This window comes from Chelonia mydas, chromosome 1, assembly GCF_015237465.2.
Source record: "Chelonia mydas isolate rCheMyd1 chromosome 1, rCheMyd1.pri.v2, whole genome shotgun sequence".
In the NCBI taxonomy this organism is placed as follows: Eukaryota; Metazoa; Chordata; order Testudines; family Cheloniidae; genus Chelonia; species Chelonia mydas.
Genome location: NC_057849.1, coordinates 223,537,208 through 223,554,601, shown reverse-complemented (window position 1 = coordinate 223,554,601; position 17,394 = coordinate 223,537,208). Strand labels below are relative to the sequence as shown.

At 41.4% G+C, this 17,394-nt stretch overlaps 1 long non-coding RNA gene across 2 annotated transcripts in view; it reads left to right on the top strand.

The window, feature by feature from the left end:
• Positions 1–17,394, top strand: part of LOC122463829 — a 62,389-nt gene that overhangs the window by 32,466 nt on the left and 12,529 nt on the right. For both annotated transcript variants that reach the window (XR_006287462.1, XR_006287463.1), the window contains one exon: positions 188–263. This is a non-coding gene — a long non-coding RNA (uncharacterized LOC122463829). The remainder of the gene's footprint in view (positions 1–187; positions 264–17,394) is intronic.

The following is a 17,394-nucleotide window of genomic DNA, read 5'->3' as shown; positions in this document are numbered from 1 at the left end:
CAATCAATAAACACTTAACTGACAATGGATTTTGGGAGACGCCAATCTACATCTGAGCTTTCCTGGGAACGTCCAAACTAACACGTAAACAATGGCATCAACCTGTAAAGAACTAAGTCATGCATGGACATGTGACTTGCCCATGTGACTCCAAGCTCTATCTTGCTGTGATTTTTTTTTTCCACAGTAAGAACAAAGAGGTGTCCTTCCATGGGAAGAGACTATATAAAAGGCAGCTGCATCTCCTCCATCTTGATTTGTGGGTAAGATCTGATTTGTATATTGACCTGGGTCTGGGGCTTGGTCTTTTGGGATCAGGAGAACCTTTTTTCTTTTACTGGGGTATTGGTTTCCATAACCATTTATCCCTATAACAAGTGGCACTGGTGGTGATACTGGGAAGCTGAAGTGTCTAAGGGACTTGCTTGTATGACTTATGGTTAGCCAGTGGGGTAAAACTCTTTTCTTCAGCATATACTAATGAACTTTCCCTATTTATTAATGTACCTTTCAGAAGAATACATTTCTAAGGTTCACTGGACTATAACAACTTCGGGTTCTTTGCCCTCCATATTTCACCAAAGGAGACAAAGGACCCTGTTAGATGTTCAGGGATGTGTGTGTGTTCTCCCTGTGTGCTGCCCCACCTCTGTGCAGACAGCCGGCACAGCAGAGCTTGAGCGAACCATCCAGTGATTACAAGGTCCACTGAAGGTACGAAGGCACCAGGGCAGGTTTATTGTGGACAAAGCATGGTAATAGCATCTGGCAGACTCTATGAGACTACTAAGACATGTATGCCCATGACAATGGAGGCAGTTTAGTGAATGGCGGGACTTTCCATTCCCCCCTCGGCTGGACCAAGACACTCTGAGAACTTGTTTGTATCAAGGTATAAAGAGGTATGTACTGCCCCTCTGAAGTAGTTACTGCCCCCTGACGTGGCTAGTTATTACCCATCTCCTTGTACATGTTCTTGATAATTCCATGCCTTAAATCTATTCCTTAGAACCCTATTATCCTCTAGGTGCTTACAAATTGATTGTTTAATAAATTGTTCTGGTATCTTTCCCGGTATTGAAGTTCGGCTGATTGGTCTCTTTGTTCCATTTCTAAAGATAGGTACTAAGCTTGCCCTTCTCCAGCTCTCTGGGATCTAACCCATCCTATGGAGTTTCTCAAAGATAATTGCTAACGGTTCTGAGATTGCTTCAGCTAGTTTCTGAAGTACCCTCGGATGAATTTCATCAGGCCTTGATGACTTGAATTTTATCTAAATACTTTTTAACCTGTTCGTTCTTTAGTTTGGCTGACATTCCTTCCCCCTTTTTGTTATGATTCATTGTATTAAGTATCTGTTCACAATTAACCTTCTTAGTGAAGACTGAAGCAAAATTGGCATTAAACATCTCAGACTTCTTGATGGCATCGCTTATTAGGTCTCCTTCCCCACTAAGTAGAGGACCTACACTTTCCTTAGGGTTTTTCTCTTGCTCCTAATGTATTTAAAGAACCTCTTCTTCTTGCCTTTTATGTACCTTGCTAGGTATAACTCATATTTTGCCTCAGCCTTTCTGCTTGTGCTGTGGTTTTGTACCCTTCCTTAGCAATTTGTCCATGGTTCCACTTTTTGTAGGATTCCTTTTTTTTTAATGTTAGGTCATTAAAGAGCTCCTGTGGAGTCATCACTATCCTTCCTCCTATCTTTCCTTCACATCAGGATAATATTAAAGGCATGACTGCAAACTATCTCCTTAAGAAACTTCCAGCTCTCCTGAACTTCTTTTTTCCCTTAGATTTTCTTCCCCTTACCTACCAGTTCTTGGAGTTTGACAGTCTAATTTCTTTTCTTTTCTTTTCTTTTTTAAGCCTGTTGTCCTTTATTCTGCTGCTCTCACTCCTTCCTTTTCTTAAAATCATGAAATGATGATTTCATGATCACTGTCACCCACATTGTCTTCCACCTTCAGATTCACTACCAATTTCTCCCCATTGGTCAGGATCAAATCTAAAATGGCTATCCCCCAGGTTACTTCCTGTACTGGGGACAACTGCTTCAGAAAGTGCAGTCCAAGAACTTAAATGGTAAACAAAGCGTCCAATTACTTTCCCAACAGCTGTCTGGATAGTTAGTCTCTGTAATGGGGTCTACAAACCTCATATTGAGCATAGACAGAGCAGGGAGGAGAACCTCTGCTGTTTACAAGCAAGCAACTTGATCACACCCCCACACAGCTAGTCTTGGAGAGAGGACCCACAACTGCAACCAATAGAGGAAATAAGGCATGCTATAAAGGAGAGAGAACAGCAAAAGAAGGGGAGGCAGAAAGGCCTAGGATAGCAAAGGGAAGGCAGCCCTGCCTCCAAGAAAGTAACCAAGAGACTGAAGCAGACTGCAAGCCCTAAAATTGAAGGGCTGCTAGCTGTAATTAGAGGTGAAGGTCCAGGAACTGACCTGTTTGAAGACAAGTGGAGGATGGTCAGCCAGAAGAAGCTGGGGCCCCTCAAAAGGCAACACCAAGAGGCCATGGCAATCTTCTCCCCCCTCCCCCATTACTATTGTTTTCCATGTTTCAGTTTGTTGTATAAATCCTACCTCCTCTTCCTGATATTGTGGTCTATGGTAGATGAACCCTTCTGTCTTTATCCAGAGACTTTCAACTGGTCTATCTCTCACCTCTTTCTGGGCCTTGGAACAAGTGTATTGTGACTGAGTCTAAAACCCCACACTAGAGAAGAGAGGGTTACAGAGCAACTCTGTACGCTGGTGGCCCTGCCCTGCTGCTCCTAGAAGACCAGCACAAGCTAGAGGCAGGGCTTACAAAGGGAGGCCAAGCAGCTCAGAGGGAGGCAGACAGTGGAAGGGAGCAGACCTGAGCTTTTGGCAAGGAACAGCATGGGGGTTCCTGCTGCCTAAGGCTTGCCTGACCTGACCAAGCCTGCAAAGGAGGGACTGCTGACTTGAAGGTCCAAAACTTTTTAATTTTCTGTTCAGTTCTCTGTTACCCTGTGGGAACAGGGGACACTGATGGGAAGAGATACAGGGAGGTAGCTGCATAGCACCCCAAGGTACAGATCTTAGCTGCCTACCCTTGGAGCCTGGTGGAGAGGGTAGGCCTGAGCTTCCCTACCATCGCCTAAAGAGGAGAAAACAACAGAAGTCTATCCCTCGGTGGGGAACCTGGTTGGGGAAGATCCAGCCCCTAAGATCCTGACCCAATGGGAAAGCCCTGTAGCCCTTGCTGACTTCTGAAGATTTCCACAGGGTTAGACTTTTGATGTGCACCCAAAAGGGGTGGACTCAAATGTGTGACCTGGCCAGAGGGCCGAGTTGCTAAAAAGACACAGACCCCATATGGTGGATCTATAATGGGGGTGGGGAGACTGTCTTCCTTCCAGGCAGTCTGCCACACCCTGGCCTGGTCACTAGGTGGTTCTGCTATTGCGTGGTGTGTGTGTGTATTTTTATCTTTTTATTTTATTTATGTACATGATGTATAACCTCCATTTTTATCCTGTGAGTCCTTCTTAAACTACCCCTCCATACCAATATTCCGGTGACGAGACTTATTCTACCAAGTCTCTGTGATGCTAGTTAAGTCCTAATTTAGCTTGTGCTAATACTTCCAATTCTTCCTGTGTATTCACCATACTGTTTTTGTGTGTGTGTGTGTATATCAATCAATCGGATGTTGAGCAGATTTCTCCCATTGACTTCCTTCGTGTTGCTCCTATGACCCTATTGAAATTTTGCACTTTCCCCATCTTCCACATCTAGTCCTCTAAGGTTGCCTTTTTTATGCTTACTTGTGGGCTTTTGTCACTTGCCCCCTTTGAACCTAGTTTCCAACCCTCCTTACTAGGTTGGAGTTGTTGTATGAAGTTACTCTTCCTCATCTTGGTCAGGTGGATGCCACCTCTTCCCAGCAGACTTTCTTCCTGGTATAGCACCCCATGGTTGAAGCCAAAGCCCTCCCATCAACACCATCTGCACAGCCATCCATTCATCTCTTGGATGCACATGTCTTTGGCTGAGGCCTTACCTTCAACTGGGAGGATGGATGAGAACACAATCTGCACCCCTCAGCACCTTCATCCTGGCTACCAGGGTCATGTGGTTACTGCTCATCTGTTCAGGATCATACCTGGCAGTAATTATGATCAAGATAATAGTGCTGATGTAATATGCTTAATTTCTGGAAGGCATTTGACTTAGTACACCATGACATTTTGATTTTAAAAAACTAGAATGATCTAAAATGAACATGACACACACTAAATGGATAAACTGGCTAACTGATACGTCTCAATGTAATTGTAAATGGGGAATCATTGAGTGGGTGTGTTTCTAGTAGGGCCCTGCAGGGACATGTTATTGGCCATATGCTAGTTAACATTATCATCAACTACCTGGAAGAAAACCTAAAATCATCAGTGGTTAAAGCTCGCAGATGACAAAAGAAACTGGGGGAGCGATAAATAAATAAACGGACAGATTGCTGATTATGAAGTGATCTCGATTGCTTGGAAAGCTGGGCACAAGCAAACAGTATGACCTTGTCTACAGGGCCACTTACAGCGCTGAAACTTTCTTCACTCGAAAAAACACCCCCCTGAGCAATGCAAGTTTCAGTGCTGTAAAGTAGCCTTGTAGATAATGCTACAGCTCTGGGAGCTATTCCCCTCGTGGAGTTGGTTTTATTACAGCACCGGGAGAGCTCTCTCCCAGCGCTGGAGCTGCAACTACGCAGCCACGTTAAAGCGCTGCTGTAGCCGCTTTAACATCGGCGGTGTAGACTTGCCCTATGTGTTTTAGTATGGCTAACTAGGAACAAAGAATGTCGGCCCTATTTACAGGATGCGGGGGGCTCTAGCCTGAGAAGCAGTGACTCTGAAAAAGATTTGGGAGTCATGGTGGATAATCAGCTGAATATGAGTTCTGTATGTGACACTGTGGCCAGAAGAGCTAATCCAATCTGTGGCTACAGAAACACGGGAATCTCAAGTGGGAGTAGAAAGGATATTTTACCTCTGTATTTAGTGCTGGTATGACCACTGCTGGAATACTGTGTCCAGTTCTGGTGTCCTCAATTCAGGAAGGATGTTGGTAAACAACAGGGTTCAAAGAAGAATCACGAGCACGTTTAAAGGATTAGAAAACATGCTTTCTAGTGACAACTTTCTCTTTATCAAGATAAAATAGATTAATGGGTGACTTGATCACAGCCCTCAGAACTTACATGGGGAACAAAAATTTGAAGAGCTCATTGTCAATCTAGCAGAGAAAAGTATAACGTGACCAATTCAGACTGGAAATAAAAGTGTAAATTTTTAACAGTGGGCATAATTAACCACTAGACCAATTTACTGAGGGTAGTGGTGGATTCTCTATTTAAAAATTGATCACTTTAAAAAAAAATAAGATATGCAAAAAGAAATTGTTTGGGGGAAATTTTACAGCCTGTGTTAGACAAGACTAGATGATCACTATCTCTTCTGGCTTTGGAATCTATGAATAATGGTTCAAGACAGAAAGTAAAGAACACTATAGCTGTTACACCCTGTCCCCAGCCTTCCCTTCCACCTGTTAGCATACTCCAGAAAGGGTCTCCAAAATGGCTGAGGGGGTGGAGATACTTTCCTTCCAGTGGGGGATGCAAATCTCCCACCCAAGTCTACATCCCTCTTGGTATGGCTCCTACCTCATCAGGCTAGCTAACAAAAGGTTTAATGAATGACACTATATTTCCAATGAGACTGGTGACTCTCAGTTCAACAAGTGACCTGGATTGGGCATCTGAGCAGGCATTCAGCTTGGGATATCTGGGTGTGAGCCATTATGACAACAATACAAACTGCAAGTGTGACATACCTCCAATATGTTTGATATTGGGAATAGAATAGTTAAAGATTTATTGATGCACACTAATTGAAATAGAAACATGCATAAAGTCAGTGACCACATAAACATCAACTTGTGGATCAAACATCATCTGCCTTTTTTGGCACCACCTCACCTAGGTCCTGTTGTAGTTTATGGGTTAGTTAGACGTTACTTTTATTCAGGCCATGGCCAGTGATGCAACTTGACGTTCCTTTAGCTAGTTCAATGTAAACCTTTTTCTCTATTAACCTAAGTGTGCAGTGGCTGCAGCAAGCAGGAGTGTGTGCCAACCACTGCTGTCAAGTCATGCTTCTTACTTACCATCCATGCCACTAATGACTCTTCACACATACCATCAGATGGTAGCAAATTTCAAGCACTCCCAACCTGGGTTGTATTTAAAGCAATGATCTTGACTTGAAAAAACTCATTTCCCATTAGTTCACTGATCCATGCAGTCCCACTGCCCATGCTGTATTTAAGATGGAAAGATATCTGACTTGTGAATGTGGGGAGAGTAAAAGAGTACTCAGCTTGGCAATTAGTTTGAGTGAACGACTGGGAGAGTGCTGTGTGTGTGTTTTGCATGGCATTGAATGTGTTGTGAATTGAATCAGAGCTGACAGAGAATTGAGATCCTTTGGTAGGAGTCAGACCAGAATAAACAAACTTCTATGATTATGACCAGGGTTGCTTTTTCTGGGTACGTCGGCAAAGGAGGTGAATACAGTTAAGAAAAGTCAGAGCTGCAGCTCTAGTGGCTAATTATAATTACTTGGAGATAAAAAGGGATTATCAACACCTAAACTATCACTAGCATGATAATGCTGTAGTAATGGTTATAATCCTTTGTGACATTAATCACTACACTGATTAAAGTTCCCTCATAAATATACGTTAGGTGAGTACAGCACGTTGCATGTGATAAAGCATATGGTTTAACCCTCTCAAATAACTTGAGTATACAAGAGATTTTTTAAAAAAAATAACATTCAGGAAATTGGTGCACCCACCGTTATTTTAGAATGCTATTGCCACAAAATTAAGGGAATTGGGTAAAGTGGCCTCAACTTAACCCATTGTACTGATGTTTTGTAATATACATAGATCAAATCCACATGCAGGGCTCACAAGCTTTTTTGAAACTCCAGCACAAGTAAGAGTGCAGGCTACAGATGCACACGTGTACGGTTAAGTAGTAGGTGTGGCTCTCTACTCTGTGAGGTTGTCAGTATCCAGACTCCTTTACTGATTTTTTATTTGCAAGTACTAATTATTAAAGGTGTGGGGAACATCTAAGGAGACAGGCGCTAGAGCTTAGTCTTCACTAAGTTAATAAGGTACTTAGCTCCATGCTCTCATTTTGGGCCTTACGAGACAACATTGACTTGGTGCCCCCAGAGCAGTACTCAATACTATAGGAGCAAGTTCCTTTGTGTGACTTCCAACTCATCGCTTGTCCCCTTATGCTTAGACTTGCAATACCTTGGACCTACTTGCTGCGGGAGAGCTCACATTTTGCAGTCATAGACCGCATGACTTGAATTTGGTTTCTTGAGCATGGGCCTAACCACTGCTTCTTTGAACAAAGCTGGCATCTTGCCTTCTTGAAGGGCAGCTCTGACAAGACTCTTGCCAACAAAGGACCCAATCCTTCCCCTCCTCCTCTCTTCCCCCCCCCCCCCCACTAAATTACATGAACGATAAAGGGCATGGATCCCAGTTGCAAACCAGAGCTCTCCCAGGACGTCTAGAATCACAGGGAGCAAAACTGACCAAAACTTGGAAGACGTTACACCTCCCACCCCAGCATGAATTTTTTTACCCCAGGGGCAGCCATTCTAGTCCAAATCTGACTGACCTTTTCTGTAAAGTGTATGGAAAACCTTTGTACCCAGAAACCTGCAGCTTGCTGTCTGCTCATGTGCTGGTAAAGTTCTCCTGCCTGGCACTCCCGCCATGTTTCATTGACATGCATCCATGAGCACCGATGCAGCAAGCAGGTAGAGTTGTAGGAAACAAATCTTTGTTGAAGATGAATAGAGGCCAGTGTTACATACTGAGAGGTCTGTGTTTGTCTAGTCTCAGCCTGTCCCAGCTTGCACTCCTTAACGCCTTGAGGTCACAACAAAAAAATAAAAAGGTCCGCTCCCTCCTTAAGCCTGACCACTTTCTCCAGTTGCATTCATCACACTACAGTTGAGCTGTCACTGATTCATGAAGAAAGTTTTGTAGTTTTAATTCAAACTATTAACTTTAAGCCTGGGCTTTTGTGTTAATTTACTGTATTACCCGCACGAATTTGGCCATGCTTTCATTAAGCCATATTAGGTTACTGATGCTTTCTCATATATATCCTTTTGTGTGTTTGTGTTTAGTGGAGCTGCACATTTGTGGAACTGCTTAGCTGCTAATGAAGCAAACATAACACACACATTCTCATCTCATTGTGGCTGTCTTCTCCCTCTCCCCACCCCTCAGCTTGGATATTATGCTTCAGTTGTTCCTAAAGACCAATTTCAGCTGCAAGCTGTTACCTGCAAGAAGCAGTGCTGTACTACTAAAGCTACTTATGACATCTGCGTACCCTTAATGATTGTTTGTGTCAATATAGCATTTATGGAAAAGGGCTAGGGACTGGCCTACACTGAAAAGTTACATCAGCGTAACTATATCTCTCTGGGGTGTGAAAAATCCACACTCCTGAGAGACATAGTTAGCATGTAAGTCAACAGAAGAATTCCCTCCCATCATTGTAGTGTCCACACTGAAGCACTATAGAGGTGCAGTTGCAGCTGTACTGCTGCAGTGTTTTTCAAATGTAGACAAGCCCTTAGTCCAAATCACTGGAGATGAAGTTAAAATGGGAAATGTGCTTAGAGACAAGGGCACAAATAATGAGCTAGATTCTGAGAGGCGTTGAGCAACTGCAGTTTCTTTTGACTTCAATAAGAGTTGCAGGGGCTCAGCACCTCTCTTGATCAAGCCTGCTATTATGAAAACTAAAATCTGGGCCTATTTAACAGGGAATATTCCGTGGTGTTGGATCTCCTCCACTATATTTACAATCCCAACTACAAAGAGCAGCTAGGAGCTTAACTACCACTGACTTTCAGTGGGAATTAGGTACCTAACTGCCTTTTGTGCCTTTGAAAATCTTCTCCCCCACCCACATGTGAGTGGGGTGAGAGATTTTTTCCCCCCATCCATTAAAAGCCAAATCCTTCCCTCAGAAACATGCACAATGCCCACTGCAGCCCATTCCTGCCAAAGACAGTAGCAGATGGAGTTTAACCCTTTGAATGGACACCAGCACTTTCAGTTGATGCTGTGATGAAGCTCATCTAGGGGGAAAAAAAAGACACTAAAGATCAAAATGCTACAGGATGGCGCCAACTTGCACTGGTGATGAAATAGGATGGCACCACCTGCTGTTCAGGTGAACTCAGTTTAACAGATTCTGAAAATTGGCTGTATGGTACCTTTCAATACCATAAGAAATGTGCCAAGGAGAGTGCAATACAGAAAAATTTAATATTCCTTGAAGAAAAACTTATCAGAGAGCTTACTAGACAAATGGAAAAATATCTTGCTATAGTACATCTCTTTACAGAGATGAAGAAATAGATTTTCTGTAAATACTTGTGGCCTGAGTCTAAGTCTCTGCACTGAGAGCAGGGACAAAAGGAGGAAGGAGGGGCCACAAACCCCGAGTCACTTTTACACTTCCAGGTTGAAATCCAGGCTCAGTTGAAGTCAATGACAAAATTCCTATAGGCTTCAAAGGGGCCTGGATTCTTCAGTATTCTGGGGTTATGCAAGGCCTAGCTCAGGCTCTGGTATAAATTAGAGCAGCCCAAATACTACTTTAATTTTTTTTGAGCTTTGTTGCCTGTGTTCTTCTTTGGAACCTGGTATTGCATTTTATTAACTTAGATCGTAATAATTGATGATAATGTGGTGGTAAGGGCCAATTATCTGGGGAGTGATGAGCACCTACAATTCCCACTGTGTTAAAAAGGAGTTGAGGGAGAGTCACCCAAAGGATTGTGCCCATCAGGGCCTGCTGAGTGCTTCCTGAAAGGTGTTGGCGTCTTCAGATTTCAATGAAGTCAGAAGGTGCTCTGCAGCTTGCTACTTCAGCCCCATTGTAGGTAACCATGATGAAGTTTGTGAGAGAGATGGCAATATCCTCATTGAATTAAGTTTAAGTATCTTTGGAGTGTGTTGTACTAAAGGCAACATGTATGTATTGTGGGCCAGCATGGTATGTAATCTCTCTAAGGGGGAGAAGTGATATAAAGCCTGGATGATAAAAGGATGTGCCAGACAAGAATGGACTTTTGGGACAATACATGTGAAGTGGATCTCCTGGGAAATATCTAAGGGGAGGTGAATGCAAATTCCCAATCTCCTGTTTATGCAAAAAAACAGGCTTTTGAAGCTTCGCTATGAGAAATGGGCCATTGTCTGCTGATGACCTCTTCCATGAGGCCAAGATCAAAGCCTCAAGCTGCATAAACGAAAAGCTGAACTGTTACGGTTGGTCTAGTTCAGACGCTGAGACGGATATAAACTTGTAACCATGGGGAAAACCCATGTGTGGGTTTTGAAGGACTGACACCTACCAGAGACTGAGGTTGTAGCTGGGTTGTCCTCTGGTAAGTTGTGTGTGGTGGGTTTTTTTAAAACATGTGCGCAGGCTTGTATTGTTTAATGTTTTCTCTGTAATGCTTTCCAACCTTAAGAATAAATGTGCTTGCTTATAAAGAGCTGTGTGGTAACTCATAACGGCTGGCAATTACAGCTGTTCATAGCTGCTGGGGAGAAAGCAAAGCACCAGTACTGGTCTGTGTAGGCAGTCTGAATTACTGGGAATATCACAATGTAGACAGGGAACTGTGCAGCCTGGAAAAAATCCTGGTCAGGAGAGAGAGAGACATGGGCCTCTACGCAAGACAGTGACTGCTGAGGAGCTGGGAGCCTAGAAGGGGTGCCCTTCATGGATCCTGAGCGGAGAGCTACAGGAGCAGTTGCTGAACTGTGACAAAGATGGCAAATGAAAGGGAAATATTTAATAAAATTAAAACATTTTAAAGCAAAAATGTGGGGGGAAATCTCATCCCTCAGTTTCATGGTCATCTGTCTGGACATCAGTACGTAGAGGCTGGGCAGGTAAAGCAGAATATCACAGGCTTTAGTTTCCCAAAAGCACATTAATTTCATAGATTTAGCATGCAACAGAACTAGATAATAGTATTTTTCAAGAAGATGTGTGGATTGGATATTGGAGTGGTAACTTACAAGACAATGCTAAGCTATTTAGCTCTGCTTTAGCTGCTCTTTTAACTGTCCGAACTACCTATATGCAGTTCATCCAACAGTAAAAATACACTTTTTAGGGAATGCTGTAATTTCATGGGCTGCAAATCTCTCAGTTAAATGTGTTCACAACTCTGAGTTTTTTAACCCTATTGGTGCAAATGGATTGATCCCAAAAAATCTCAACACAAATTATTTTTTAAAAATGCTAAGAATTAGACCCTTTTTGGGAGTATGGGGTGAGAATAAAACTGCAAATCAATAAGTTCAGCTGCATTTCTTCTGTTGCAGTACATGGCGGAATTTTACCTAACATGGGATTAGTGATCAAATGTAGCTGGAATGTTACAAGAACATGATGATGTCAGTCCAAAACTATCATAAGGCATGAAAGAGAAATATTGTGAAACTTGAATCTTCTGTTTATGTAGGGTTAGGACATAACATACGAATAAAGCAGTCAAAGTGATTGTTCACATGTTGGTAATACCAACAACATATTTTAAACATTAGATATTTGGGTTATCCCTTGTGGCCTCTCTGCACTTATTAGTCATCTAAGTTCTTGTAGCTATAAAAGTAGAAATGGGTCTTTGGGAGGACTATGAACGAGGACAGAGTAGTGGCCTCGCTTATCAGCTCGGGAAGGAGCTATCATGCATGAAGAGTGTCATGGAATAAAATACTTTCTCATCAATGTTCTTATTCCAAACAATGGTCAGTGGTTCAGTTTAATAGCTAATTCCTTTATTATTCTTGAACTAATTCTATACATAACATGCCCCCTCAGATAATAAAGTAGTTAGGTAAAATTAAAGAGTGAAATATGTAACTACTTCTGATCCTGCCACCTTGATATTAAACACTGACATTGAAGAATTATGTGGGTTGGCAAACTTTTTGGCTGGCGTAAATTGAAAGGCCAAGTTCAAATTAAGCTGTTTGTTCATATCTGGTAATATATTTTAGATGCATTACATTGTGCATTCTTATCAGTAAACCTTTCCAACAGTAACCAGCCCTAAAAGGTAGAGGTGTCCAAGTTAAGATCAATATGTAAATAACCTCAAAGTTAAAGTGTACCTGGAGCCATTTTTCTGCTTCTGATCCATCTTACAGAGATGGTCCTGAGTTGAGCAGTCTGGAGCCTGATCCAAATTTCCCCCAGTTTTTAAGGGTTCAGATCCAGTGTTCCCATTCAGGCCTATCTATACTAAAGAGATTTCTCAAAACATATCCAAATCCTTGAAAACTCTTTATGGCAATGACAGAAATCAACATTTGTTTGTGAACTAACCTCAACAATAATAACAATAATGACAGAAGTTTTGGTCTATTATATAAAACTTGAAATAAATCAGGTTTGCAAACAATACATCATAAGCTCATAATCCTTCCTGACTATGTGTACAGCTGACTTGCTCCCTTTTAAAAATTGCTATAATTCATTTGGCCATCTAATCCTCATTTCCTTTGATATGCCTGGCATGTGTATATATGCCATGCTTCTAGAGCCTCAGTTCTCCTCCCACTGAAGTCAGTAGCAAAATTCCTATTGGCCTTAATGGTAAAGGATCAGACTGGAGTTGGACCAGGCCCTTACAATTAAAGTCAACGGAAAGACTCTTATTGACTGCATTGGAAGCTGTAGTAAGCCCCAAATGGCATCTAAAATTTCATGGCATTCATTCTGATCCTACCCCCCTCCTCCCAGCCCCCAAAGCATTCTTTCTGGACCTAACATTTCAGTTTCTAAGGCCAAATCTTGCTTGCCATACTCATCAAGTCACTTCGATCCCTACTGACTGGAGTAAGGCAAGCTAATTTTGGCCTCATGCTTTAAAAATGTTTTTTCAATTCTTCCCCCCACCCTTTTAATTTGTATCAATTTATTTTTATTAATAAAAGTAGACAGGATCTGAAGCCAAGGAAGGGCTTCCATTGATTCAATGGTCTTTGGATCTGGTGCAATATTTTTAAAGTAGTCCTCTCACTAGTATATAGTCACTTCACTGTTACAATGGGGCTAACAATATTCTTTTTAGTAATTCTTCTGTAATAACATATCAAATGTTAAGTTTCAGTTCAAATACTAGAAATGTTTATCTCAGTTGAGAATGCTTTGCCATTATCAAATGTAAGCACATAAAATATGGGGCATATTTTTAACCCCCGCAAGTTCTGACCATTCTTACTTAGAGTCACATTCTCTGGATTTAATTATTTCTAGGGCTGTCAATTAATCACAGTTAACTCATGCAATTAACTCAAAAAAAATTAATTGTGATTAAAAAAAATCACAGTTTTAATCGCACGGCTAAACAATAGAATACCAATTGAAATGTATTAAAGATTTTGCATGTTTTTCTACATTTTCATATATATTGTATTTATGTGTAACTGATATATGTGTAATATTTTTATTACAAATATTTGCACTGTAAAAATAAGAACTAGTATTTTACAATTCACCTCGTACAAGTACTGTAGTGCAATCTTTGTCGTGAAAGTGCGACTTACACATGTAGATTTTTTTGTTACATAACTGCACTCAAAAACAAAACAATGTAAAACTTCAGAGCCTACAAGTCCACTCCCTCCTACTTCTTGTTCAGCCAATTGCTAAGACAAACAAATTTGTTTACATTTACAAGAGATAATGCTGCCCTCTTCTTATTTACGATGTCACCAGAAACTGAGAACAGGCATTTGCATAGCACTTTTGTAGCTGGCATTGCAAGGTATTTGTGCCAGATCTGCTAAACATTCATATGCCCTTCATGCTTTGGCCACCATTTCGGAGGACCTGCTTCCATGCTGATGATGTTTGTTTAAAAAAAAAAATGCGTTAATTAAATTAATGACTGAACTCCTTGGGGGAGAATTGTACGTCCCCTGCTCTGCTTTACCTGCATTGTGCCATATATTTCATGTTATAGCAGTCTCGGATGATGACCCAGCACATGTTCATTTTAAGAACACTTTCACTGCAGATTTCACAAAATGCAAAGAAGGTACCAATGTGAGTTTTCTAAAGATAGCTACAGCACTCAACCCAAGGTTTAAGAATCTGAAGTGCATTCCAAAATTTGAGAGGGACGAGGTGTGGAGCATGCTTTCAGAAGTCTTAAAAGAGCAACACTCCAATGTGGAAACTACAGAACCCGAACTGCCAAAAAAAAGAATTAACCTTCTGCTGGTGGCGTCTGACTCAGATAATGAAAATGAACATGCGTCGGTCCGCGTAGTTTTGGATTGTTATCGAGCAGAGCCTGTCATCAGCATAGACGCCTGTCCCCTGGAATGGTGGTTGAAGCATGAAGGGACATATGAATCTTTAGCGCATCTGGCATGTAAATATCTTGCGACGCCAGCTACAACACTGCTATGTGAATACCTGTTCTAACTTTTGAGTGACATAGTAAAGGAGAAGCGGGCAGCATTATCTCCTGCAAATGTAAACAAACTTGTTTGTCTAAGTGATTGGCTAAACAAGAAGTAGGACCGAGTGGACTTAGGCTCTAAAATTTTACATTGTTTTATTTTTGAATGCAGTTTTTTTTACATAATTCTACATTTGCAAGTTCAACATTCATGATAAAGCGATTGCACTACAGTACTGATTTTAGGTGAATTGAAAAATACTGTTTCTTTTGCTTTTTACAGTGCAGATACTTGTAATCAAAAATGAAGTGAGCACTATACACTTTGTATTCTGTGCTGTAATTGAAATCAATATATTTGGAAATGTAGAAAACATCCAAAAAATTTAAATAAATGGTATTCTATTATTAACAGTGCAATTAATCGCGATTAATTTTTTTAATTGCTTGACAGCCCTAATTTCCTTTTTTATCCTCCTGTGCTGGAGGGGGTGGACTGTGGGGATGCTGACTATCTAGTTAGCGATGAAAATGTGAATATGCCCAGTTGCTTATTTTATTCATTGTGTTTTTACAAGCTTGCATTATCTGTTGGGATTGTATAAAACAGAAGAAACCTTCTGTACATAAGCAAGGTATCAAAATGGACTTGGATTTTACATACCCCAAAGTTCTGAGGGAGTACATATTAGGAGTCAGATGCAAAATTGGAATTGGGTTTTGTGTTTTGAAACACCACCCAAACTTTGGGCTTTTCTAGTAAAAACAGAAAGCTCTACATTTTGAAAGTTGAATTTATCTGCAAGCTGGATTAGTATTAGCAAATACCCTTAAACTGTGGCTGTGCGACTTAGCACTTGAAAGGAAGGAAAATTCCATCATGAAATAGCTGATTTAATTAGACCTTATGAACTGTTAAATCTAAGTCGAGCAAACCACTGCCCATACTTACAGCTCTGTTTGGCACTCAAAACAGCAAACAAATCTTGCTTGGAATTTTATCCCAAAACAAGTAAGCCTACTGGAAACTTCAGCTAAAATAAGAAGCACCACATGTGTAATTTATACATGTCTCTTCTCCTCCTATAATAAGAATAGATAAATATAGAAACCTTTTGGGGCCAGGATGTTGGATAAACGTGTGTGTGTGTGTGAGAGAGAGACAGAGTCTGTAAAAAGGAAGGAAGGATGATCTTGTGGTTGATTCACAGAACACTGAGAGAGTAGACATCAGTCTACTCCCAGCTTTGCCACTGACTTTTTGTGCAACTTTGGAGGGACATTTGCAAAGATGGGGTGCTAGGTGCTCTGTGGGAGAAGAGTACTCTTTTGGTTGCCTGGAATGAGAGAAACAGTTCGAGAAGACAGAAGGGGAACACAGGAGCAGGGGTTTGCCTGCTGCAGCAGGTTGTCTGCCTCTCTAGATCAACTTACAAAGTACTGGAGTGGTGTCAGGAGACCAGGGTTCTGTTCCCAGGTCTGCTACCAACCTGCTGGGTGATCATATGCAAGTCACTTCCCTTCTCTATGACTATTCTCTTTACTATCTGGTGTCTGTCTTGTCTAGTGTGTGCATGTGTGTGTGTTCCGTGTCTAGCACATGCTGCCCTTATCTCAAACTGGGCCCGTAGGTCTTACTCAACTAATAATAAAGAATAATCAGAATGGGCAAGTTTGGCCATTAAGCAGTACACACACACAAATGTGTACTAAGGAGACCCTGAATCCTAGTGGATAAATCACTGGACTGGAACTCAGGAGATCAGGTTCTATTCCGGGCTCTTTCAGTGACCTGTTCGGTGACCTTGGCCAAGTCATTTCCCCACTCTCTGCCTGTTTCTGTAGCTGTAGAATGGGGATAACGATGCTGAGCTGCTTCATAAGGTAACCTGAGATCTACAGGTCAAGAACTAGGCATTATTCCTGTACACAATAGTCTTACTACTCTATGATGAAATACAGTAAACAAGACCAAGTGGGGAAAACAGATGCTGGAACCAGACAGGGATCACAAGCCCTGCCACTAAACCACTAACCTGTCTCACATTACACAGACAGAAGAAGTAAAACCCACATCTCTTTCCGCCACTGCAAGAGCAACTCGGGGCATACGGTAACAGGCTTGGATAGACTAGCCTCAGTGTCTCACAGTAGCAGCAAAGCTAGACAACAGATGCTGTTTGCTCTGAATTATGTGCAACTCATCACTGGCACAGTCTGGGCTACACTTTTTGCAGTGGAAAAGTCTTGCATGGTAAGGGCACACAAAGAACCCACTAACTTCTTTCTAGCCTAAATTGCCAATCTTGGCCTCATAGGTTTGGGAAGGTTTGGCTTTAATTTCTGTTTCAGATTCCACATTGATGAAATGGGAGTAGTAATCTTTATGGGTGACTGCAGGCTGAATTAATTAGAAACAGCAAAGTGCATTGAAATTCTCCCAGGGAAGGCCCTATAGGAGTGCAAAGTATTATATTTAAAACATCAGTGGGTCAATCATTTTAATCAGACTGAGTAATGAACACATTTGCATACAAATATTGTACAGGACTGATGAGATGCACTATTTGCAGTGGTAAGAGCTGCAACTGAAGCAGGGTTAACTACTGAATTAATAAACATGATATGTCACTGTCCTTTAGTCTACCGGTTGGAAATAAATAGATGTGTCAGTTTAATCTAGCTCACTAACCTTCCTCGGAATCGTACAATTTACTTACTAGGGGATTTGTATAATCTATTCGATAAATAAGACCAGTAATTATTCCTTCTAAAGAGGGTTGTGTGAAATGCTTGTAATGAAGC